Raw genomic sequence first — 10999 nt, 5'->3', positions numbered from 1 at the left:
TGCGCTTCGAATTGCGTTGAAAAGTAGACATCTAGGGCTTTCCAGCAATATATAATAGTCCATACTTTGGCCAAGAATAGATGACGTAAACTGCCGTTCAACGCCAGCTTTCTACCCAAACCTGGCGTCCAGCGCCAGAAAAGGAGCCAAAACCAGAGTTGAACGCCCAAACTGGCACAAAAGCTGGCGTTCAACTCCAAGAAGGACGGTGGTAATACTGGAAAACAAAGTGCTTAGGGCCACGGCCAAGACTCATAAAGTAGCTGTGTTCAAGAATCAACATACTGAACTAGGAGAATCAATAACACTATCTGAACTCTGAGTTCCTATAGATGCCAATCATTCTGAACTTCAATGGTTAAAGTGAGATGCCAAAACTATTCAAGAGGCAAAAAGCTACAAGTCCCGCTCATCTGATTGGAGCTAAGTTTCATTGATATTTTGGAATTTATAGTATATTCTCTTCTTTTTATCCTATTTGATTTTCAGTTGCTTGGGCACAAGCAACAATTTAAGTTTGGTGTTGTGATGAGCGGATAATTTATACGCTTTTTGGCATTGTTTTTACATAGTTTTTAGTATGATTTAGTTAGTTTTCAATATATTTTTATTAGTTTTTAAATAAAAATCACATTTCTGGAGTTTACAATAAGTTTGTGTGTTTTTCTGTGATTTCAGGTAATTTCTGGCTGAAATTGAGGGACTTGAGCAAAAATCAGATTCAGAGGTTGAAGAAGGACTGCTGATGTTGTTGGATTTTGACCTCCCTGCACTCAAAGTGGATTTTCTGGAGCTACAGAACTCCAAATGTCGCGCTCTTAATTGCGTTGGAAAGTAGATATCCAGGGCTTTCCAGCAATATATAATAGTCCATACTTTGCCTGAGTTTAGATGACGCAAACTGGCGTTCAACACCAGTTCCATGTTGTATTCTGGAGTTAAACGCCAGAAACAGGTTGCAAAGTGGAGTTAAACGCCAGAAACAGGTTACAAACTGGCGTTCAACTCCAAGAGAAGTCTCTGCACGTGTAAAGCTCAATGTTCAGCCCAAGCACACACCAAGTGGGCCCCAGAAGTGGATTTCTGCATCATTTACTCATTTCTGTAAACCCTAGTAACTAGTTTAGTATTAATAGGACTTTTTACTATTGTATTTACATCTTCGGATCATCTTTGATTAGTTTTATGCTATCTTAAACCTTTATGGGGGCTGGCCATTCGGCCATGCCTGGACCTTGTTCTTATGTATTTTCAACGGTAGAGTTTCTACACACCATAGATTAAGGTGTGGAGCTCTGCTGTTCCTCATGAATTAATTCAAAGTACTATCATTTTTCTATTCAATTCAAGCTTATTCCGATTCTAATATATTCATTCGCACTTCAATATGAATGTGATGATCATGACAGTCATCATCATTCCCAACCTATGAACGCGTGCCTGACGACCACTTCAGTTCTACCTTAGATTGAATGAATATCTCTGGGTTTCTTAATCAGAATCTTCGTGGTATAAGTTAGAATCCATGGACGGCCATTCTTGAGATCCGGAAAGTCTAAACCTTGTCTGTGGTATTCCGAGTAGGATCTGGGAAGGGATGGCTGCAACGAGCTTCAAACTCGCGAGTGCTGGGCGTAGTGACAGACGCAAAAAGATCAATGGATCCTATTCCAGTATGATCGAGAACCGACAGATGATTAGCCATACAGTAACAGCGCATTGGACCATTTTCACTGAGAGGACAGGATGTAGCCATTGACAATGGTGATGCCTAACATACAACTTTCCATAGAAAGGAGTATGAATTATTGGATGAAGACAATAGGAAAGCAGAGGTTCAGGAGGAACAAGCATCTTCATACGCTTATCTGAAATTCTCACCAATGAATTACATAAGTATCTCTATCTTTAATTTATGTTTTATTTATCTTTTAATTATTAAATCTCCATAATCAATTGAATTCATCTGACTGAGATTTACAAGGTGACCATAGCTTACTTCAAGCTGACAATCTCCGTGGGATGGACCCTTACTCACGTAAGGTTTATTACTTGGACGACCCAGTGCACTTGCTAGTTAGTTGTGCGAAGTTGTGACAAAGAACTAAGATTATGAATGTGCGTATTAAGTTTTTAGCGCCGTTACCAAGGTATGAACCGTCACGATTTCTGCACACCAAAAGGATCCAAGGCTTTGATCATTAATGGATAGGAGGGCCCACAGGAATAAAATCCTGGCCTAAGCAGCTAAACCAAGCTATCCCTAACCATGTGCTTGTGGCGTGAAGGTGTCAAGTGAAAAACTTGAGACTGTGCGGTTAAAGTCATGGACCAAAGCAAAAAGAGTGTGCTTAAAAGCTCTGGACACCTCTAACTGGGGACTCTAGCAAAGCTGATTCACAATCTGAAAAGGTTCACCCAGTTATGTGTCAGTGGCATTTATGTATCCGGTGGTAATACGGGAAAACAAAATACTTAGGGTCACGGCCAAGACTCATAAAGTAGCTGTGTTCAAGAATCAATATACTGAAATAGGAGAATCAATAACACTATCTAAATTCTGAGTTCCTATGGAAGCCAATCATTCTGAACTTTAAATGATAAAGTTAGATGCCAAAACTATTCAGAAGCAAAAAGGCTACAAGTCCTACTCATCTAATTGGAACTAAGTTCATTGATAAATTTGGAATTCATTGTATATTCTCTTATTTTTATCCTATTTTGTTTTTAGTTGCTTGGGGACAAGCAATAATTTAATTTTGGTGTTGTGATGAGCGGATAATTTATACCCTTTTTGGCAATATTTTTAATTAGTTTTTAGTATAATTTAGTTACTTTTTATTATATTTTTATTAGTTTTTGTTCAAAAATCACATTTCTAGGCTTTACTATGAGTTTGTGTATTTTTCTGTAATTTCAGGTATTTTCTGGCTGAAATTAAGGTACCTGAGCAAAAACCAGATTCAGAGGCTGAAAAAGGACTGCAAATGCTGTTGGATTCTGACCTCCCTGCACTCGAACTGGATTTTTTGGAGCAACAGAAGCTTAATTTGCACCCTCTCAATTGCGTTGGAAAGTAGACATCCTGTGCTTTCCAGCAATATATAATAGTCTATACTTTGTCTGAGATTTGAGGTCCCAAACCAGCGTCTAAAGTCAGCCTAAAACTGTCTGGCGTAAAACGCCAGAACTGGCACCTTTTTCGGCGTTAACCGCCCATTCTGGCACCTGGGGTGGCGTTTAATGCCAACCTTGGGCATATGAACGTGAAAGGTTGAAAGCTCAGCCTAGGCACACACCAAGTGGGTCCAAGAAGTGGAATTGTGTACTATCTGCACTTAGTTACTCATTTTCTGTAAACCTAGGTTACTAGTCTAGTATAAAAACTACTTTTAAAGATTCATTGAGGACCCTATGACATTTTTACACTTCATATTGTATGTCTGACGACATGAGTCTCTAAACCCCATGGTTGGGGGTGAGGAGCTCTGCTGTGTTTCAATGAATTAATGCAATTACTACTGTTTTCCATTCAATCACGCTTGATTCTATTCTAAGATATTCATTCATACTTCAATCCGGAGAAGATGATGATCTGTGACAATCATCATTATTCTCAATTCTATGAACGCATGCCTGACAACCACTCCCATTCTATCTGAGCTCAACGTAGTCTTTGGGCGATAGCTTGAATGTGTGTCTCTTGGGTTTCTAACCCAAGGACCGAGTCCGGAGTTTAGAACCTTCGTGGAATAGGCTATAATTATTGGAAGCCATTCTTGGGATCCTGAAAGTCTAAACCTTGTCTGTGGTATTCCGAGTAGGATCTGGAAGGGAATGATTGCGATGAGCTTCAAACCTACGAATATTGGGCACAGTGACAGTGTGCAAAAGGACAAGGGTCCTATTCCGATGCTACTGGGAACCGACAGATGATTAGCCGTGCGGTGACAGTGCCTGGTATTTTTCATCCGAGAGGATCATACAGCCTGCCATGGAAAGAGCTGTGTGTGTTTGGAGAAGAAGACAGTAGGAAAGCAGAGATTCAGATGACAGAGCATCTCCGGAACCTCAACATGTTCCTCATTACTGAATCACAAGTACCATTTATTTTATGTTATTTATTTTCATAAATACTATCACTCTTATCATTACTCTCCTGACTAAGATTTTCAAAATAACCATAGCTTGTTTCAAGCCGACAATCTCTATGGGATCGACCCTTACTCATGTAAGGTATTACTTGGATGATCCAGTGCACTTGATGGTTAGTTGTGCAGAGTTGTGAAAAGTGTGATTTACAATTTCGTGCACCATATTCCTTCCGAGAGATTGATTGAATACCTGTAAGTCATTGGAAGTTGCTTGTTCCCCAAGCACTTGAGAGATTGTTAGCATGCATGTATATTTGTAGGATTTTGAACTTAGATTGGTATGTGAACACCAAACTTAGTTTCTTGCCTTATGCAGCAATTGAGTCTTATGAAGAAAACATCAAGTACTTTTATTAAGAAAGTAAAATATGAACTAGAAAACAACCATGAACTAAGTAACAAACTAGAACTAGAAAACAAACAACTTTTTGAGTAATTTCTCTTACTGTTTGGAGCTGACAACTAGTTATGCTGAGGGTGCAATGTGTTCTTCATGCAATCCATGGTGGAACACCAAACTTAGGATTACACATTCACCCTTAAATTTCTATGGTGTGCAACACCAAACATAGCTCCTTGTAATAGAGAATTTACTTAACTCTTATTGACAAGCTATGAAAAGAGAATTACCTTTTGTTGGGTTGCCTCCCAACAAGCGCTCTTTTAACATCACTAGCTTGACGGTTAACTCTCTCAGTCGAGTCTGTATTTTGTCTTAGGCCCTTCCCTCATATCACCCAAATAGTGCTTGAGCTTTGTCTGTTTACAGTGAAGGTCTCCTATGATTTTTCCTCCATAATTTCTATATGTCCATAAGGAGAAACCTTGGTGATAAGAAAAGGACCTGACCACCTTGATCTTAACTTCCCAAGGAACAATTTTAGTCTGGAGTTTTAGAGTACCACTCTCTGTCCTTTCTCGAAGCTTCTTGGTGCCATCTTGAGGTCATGTCTTTCCTTTGCCTTTTCCTTGTACATTTTGGCATTTTCATAGGCTTGGAATCTGAACTCCTCTAATTCTTGCAGTAGCAAGAGCCTCCTTTTACCAGCAGCTTGGCCATCAAAATTCAACAACTTGAGTGCTCAGAAAGCTTCAAGCTCTAATGGCAGGTGGCAAGCCTTACCATACACCAGTTGATATGGAGACATTCCAATTGGTGTTTTAAATGCTGTCATGTATGCCCAAAGAGCATCATCCAGCTTCTTCGACAAGTCTTTTTTGAAGCTCCCACCGTCTTTTCCCGGATCCTTTTCAGCTTTCGGTTGGATACTTCTGTTTAACCACTTGTTTGGGGGTGATAGGGTGTGGCAACCTTGTGCTTCACCCCATATCTCAAGAGGAGGGTCTCTAGGGGTCTATTGCAAAAATGGCTTCCTCCATCACTGATGAGTACTCTGGGAACTCCAAACCTGCTAAAGATATTCTTTCTGAGGAAGTTCAGGACCACCTTGTTGTCATTTGTAGGGGTTGCAATGGCCTCCACTCGTTTTGATACATAGTCCACTGCCACCAAAATGTAATTATTTGAGTACGAGGTTGGGAAGGGCCCATGAAATCAATCCCCCATACATCAAACAGCCCAAGTTCCAAGATGAATTATTGTGGCATCTCATTTCTCTTAGCCAGATTTCCAGACAGTTGACATTCATTGCACTTCTTCACTAACTCTCGTGCATCTTTGAAGATGGTGGGCCAAAAGAACCTGCATTGCAAGACTTTTGCTGCGGTTCTTTCTCCTCCAAAATGCCCTCCATAGTCAGAACCATGACAATTCCATAAAACTTCCTTTCCTTCCTCCTCTGAAATACACCTTCTGACCAATCCATCAGAGTATTTTTTGAATAAGTATGTCTCATCCCAAATGAAATACTTTGCATCATTGATGTGTTTCCTCTTTTGATGCTTGTTGATCATTGGAGGAACATCCCCGGTGGCCTTAAAATTAGCAATGTCTGCAAACCAGGGTGCCTTGTGAACCAGCATTAATTGCTTATCAGGAAAGAATTCATTGACACTTGATTTGTGGGTGCTACCTTCTTCATAAGGGATTCTGGACAAATGATCTGCTACTTTGTTCTCCACTCCATTCTTGTCTTTAATCTCAATGTCAAATTCCTGCAATAGCAAAATCCACCTTATCAGTATCGGTTTTGATTCTTGTTTTACAAGTAAATATTTTAATGCTGCATGATCAGTGAAAACAATAACTTTAGATCCAATGAGTTATGATCTAAACTTATCAAATGCAAACACTATCACCCATAATTCTTTCTCGTTAGTTGTATAATTCCTTTGACTTTCATTTAAAACCTTGCTAGCATAATATATAACATGCACCAAATTCCCTTTCCTCTGTCCAAGTACTGACCCAACAACAAAGTCTGATGCATCACACATCAGCTCAAAAGGTAAATTCCAATCAGGTGGGGCAATGATTGGTGCTGAGGAAAGTTCTCTTTTCAATGTTCCAAACGCTAGTGTGCATCTTTGATCAAACACAAAAGGTGTATCAGAGACTAATAGGTTGCTCAAAGGCTTTGCAATTTTAGAAAAATCTCTGATAAACCTTTTCTAGAAACCAGCATGGCCTAAAAAACTCCTAATTGCCTTGACAGTACTAGGCAGAGGTAATTTCTCAATTAATTCCACCTTAGCTTTGTCTACCTCTATGCCTTTTTCTGAAACTTTATGACCAAGGACACTCCCCTCTGTCACCATAAAGTGGCATTTCTCCCAGTTAAGAACTAGGTTTGTCTCTTGGCACCTTTTTAATACTAAGGCAAGATGATTAAGGCAATTGGGAAAGGAATCTCTAAAAACCGAAAAATCGTCCATGAAGACTTCAATGAACTTTTCAATCATGTTTGAGAAAATAGACAACATGTATATTTGGAAAGTTGCAGGGGCATTGCACAATCCAAAAGGCATGCGCCTGTAAGCAAAAACTCCATATGGACAGGTGAATGATGTTTTTTCTTGATATCTTGGATCAACCACTATTTGATTATAACCCGAATATCCATCAAGAAAACATTAATATGCATGTCTTGCCAATCTCTCCAGCATCTGGTCCATAAAAGAGAGTGGAAAATGATCCTTTCTAGTTGCCTCATTAAGTTTTCTATAGTCAATGCAAATCCTCCAGCCTGTTACTGTTCTTGTGTGTATGAGTTCGTTCTTCTCATTGGGTACAACTGTGATCCCTCCTTTCTTTGGAACCACATGGACAAGACTCACCCATGGGCTGTTAGAAATGGGATAAATGACTCTTGCTTGCCATAGCTTCATCACTTCTTTTTGGACCACTTCTTTCATGACAGGATCCAATCTTCTTTGGGCATGAATGGAGGGTTTGGAATCATCTTCCAACAAGATCTTATCCATGCATAAGGATGAGCTTATCCCTTTTAAGTTAGCAAGGGTCCATCCAATGGCATCTTGGTGCTTTTGTAGCACCTTGATTAATTCCTCTTCCTGTTCTTGACTAAGGGCAGAATTGATGATCACTGGGTAACTTCCATCACTTCCCAAGTATGCATACTTGAGAGTAGGGGGCAGTGCTTTCAACTCCAGTTTGGGTGCTTCCTTCTCCTTTTTCCTTTCCTCCCATGTGTTGGGAATAGACATTTCAGCTGAGTTGACATCAGCAACCTCAACATTTAACATGGAATTACCCTTTGTCAATCCTTCAAGTGCTTCTTCAAAGATTTCGTACACCACAGTTTCCATTACATCTAGCCTCATTCACTCTCCCAGTGACTCTGGTGGATAGCTCATGGCTTTGAATACAATGAATACCATCCTCTCCTCATGTAGCCTAAGGGTAAGTTCACACTTTTGGACATCAATGATGGCTCCAACAGTGGCTAAAAATGGCCTTCCCAGAATTATTGAAGCCTTAGCTTCTTCCTCCATGTCCAATATCGTAAAGTCAGCAGGGAAGATGAAGTCTCCTACTTTCACTAGCAAATCTTCTACTATTCCCAGGTCAATTGGAGGGCCATTCTTGTTGGTTTGGCTTCCTCAATTTTCATTCTTTTCATCATAGTTAAGGACATCAAATTTATACTAGCTCCCAGGCCACATAAGGCTTTTTCAACTGTTATTTTCCCTATGATGCATGGGATTTGGAAGCTTCCTGGGTCCTTCAATTTTTGAGATATCTTGTGTTGAAGGATAGAACTACATTCCTCAGTTAAGATTACAGTTTCATCATTCCTCCAGCTTCTCTTCTTGGTCATTAATTCCTTCAGAAACTTAGCATAAAGTGGCATTTGCTCTAGTGCTTCTGCAAAGGGAATGTTGATCTGAAGTTTCTTGAAAAAATTTGGAGAATTGGCTATCCTTTGCATTTTTCATTAGGCGCTGAGGGTAAGGAGCCATTGGGACATATGGCCTTAGAACTTCTTTCTCTTTTGATGGAGTGGGAGCAGGTTCTTGTGCTTTTTCCTTGTCATCTAAACTACCCTCTGTTTTCTCCTCTTGAATCTCCTTTGAATTCTCGGCCAATTCCCTTCTACTTCTGAGGGTAATAGCTTTGCATTCCTCTCTTGAAGTTATTTTGGTGGCATTACTTGAACCATGGCCACGAGCTTGCTTGGATAAGTATCCAATTTATGCCTCAAGTTTCTGAGTCGTAGCATCTTGATTTTGCAGATTGGATGTTACTTCCTCTTGGAATTTCTTCATGTCTTTAATCTCCTTGCACAAGTTTGCAAGCATAGCTTTTACTTTGGCCATTATGTTATCATCATGTGGTGATGGTTGGTTGGAATTTGGGTGTTTAGAGTAGTTGTTGTGGCTTTGGTATGGTTGCTGTGAGTAAGTGTTTTGTGTGGTCTAGTATGGTTTTTGGTTGGAGTTTTGGTGAGTGGAGTTGTTATACTGGTTTGGGTTATGGGGTCTGTGTTCTTGGCCTTGGCTTTGTTGGTTCCCCCACCCAAAGTTTGGGTGGTTCTTCCAACCAGAGTTATAGGTTTTAGAGTATGGATCATTAGCTTGCCTAGATAAATTTCCAAGGAAATTAGCTTCCTCCTAGTTAACTCCTTCTTCTGTCTCCAATTCTTCTTGAGGTGATGGTTGAGGGTGGATAGCTGCAACCTGAGTTTTCTCTATTTGCTTGGTCAATTCAGCCAGTTGCTTGGTGATCATCTTGTTATGGGCCAGGATTGCATCCATATGGTTTAGTTCCAAGACTCCCCTGTTGTTGCTCCTATCTGAGGCATAAAAGTACTCATTGTCAGCCACTGTCTCTATAACATCAATAGCCTCTTCAATGGTCTTCTTCTTGTTTAGAGAACCTCCAGATGAGTGGTCAACAGCCTTCCTTGATTCACAATTCAGCCCTTCATAAAAGATGTGGATTTCCACCCACTCATTAAACATATCAGGGGGACATTTCTTTGTCAAGTCTTTGAATCTCTCCCAGGCTTCATAAAGAATTTCACCATCCTACTGTCTGAATGTCTGCACTTCAGTTCTTAGCCTGTTTACTCTTTGTGGAGGGTAGAACCTTGTTAAGAATCTGTTCATTACATCTTCCCAAGTGGTCAAGCTTTCCTTGGAGAATGATTCAAACCATTTTGATGCTTTGTCCCTCAAAGAGAATAGAAACAGTAGCAATCTATAGGTGTCAGGATGAACACCATTAGATTTAACCGTGTCACATATCCTTTGGAATTTAGTGAGATGCTCATTAGGGTCCTCTCAGGCACTTCCTCCGAAAGAGCAATTGTTCTGGACAAGCGTTATGAGCTGAGGCTTCAATTCAAAATTATTAGCATGGATAGTTGGCATTTGAATGCTGCTGCCGCAATTTCCTGGATTTGGATTGATGTATGATCTAAGAACTCTCCTCTCTTGTCCAGCAGGGTTAGCTCCACCACTTCTGGCATGATTGTTCACCTCACCTTCATGATGGTTTTCCATATCATCCTCCATAGTTATATCAAAGTATTCCTCCTCTTCTTCTGCACCAACAACTCTTTTTCCTCTTGCCTTCCTCCATAATCTCAGGAAACTTCTTTTCGGTTCATTATCAAATGAGGTTGAGGTTTCCTTTCTCCTACCTGTCATACAATGAGCAAGTACAAGAAACAGCAAGTGTAGAGTCTACTAAAACAGAGTATAGTTAGCTTGGTTAGAGCAATTTATCAAATAGTTAGTAGGTTAGGTTGCTGGAAACTAATGAAGTAAGGAAAAATTAAAGAGAAATAACTAATAGAAAATTGCAGAGAGTAAACTGAACAACTGGAATTAAAATTCAATTAATCAAAAGGAAAAGTAAAGTGCTCAATCTAGTTATCCTTAAATTTAGTAATTGTCAATACAAAACCAATCCCTGGCAACGGCGCCATAAACTTGATTCACGAAAATTTGTCTCTCAACAAATTTCCTTCCGGCAAGTGCACCGGATTGTCGTCAAGTAAAAACTCATTGTAGAGCGAGGTTGAATCCCACAGGGATTGGTAGATTGAGAAATGTTAATTGGAGAATTATACTAGTTGAGCGAAATCAGATTTGGTTGAGAATTGCTGAATGTAAATTGGCGGGAAGTTAAATTACAAGAAAGTAAATGAACAGAAATTGAATTGCTGAAATTAAAATGGCTGAAACTTAAATTGCAAGAAATTAAATGGGAATGGAAATTAGCATGAAATTAAAGAGTAAAAGGTAAATAGAACGGGTAGATCAGAGATGGGGATTCATTGAGTAAAAGAAGGAAGAAGAAGAATGAAACTAATATTTATCCATTGAATTACAATAGAGCTCCCTAACCCAATAAAAGGGGTTTAGTTGTTCATAGCTCTCAAAATCTGAATTACAATTGAAAGAGACATTGCTGA

The sequence above is a fragment of the Arachis ipaensis genome, chromosome B05, assembly GCF_000816755.2.
Source record: "Arachis ipaensis cultivar K30076 chromosome B05, Araip1.1, whole genome shotgun sequence".
NCBI lineage: Eukaryota > Viridiplantae > Streptophyta > Magnoliopsida > Fabales > Fabaceae > Arachis > Arachis ipaensis.
Note: the sequence above shows the minus strand (reverse complement) of the source record.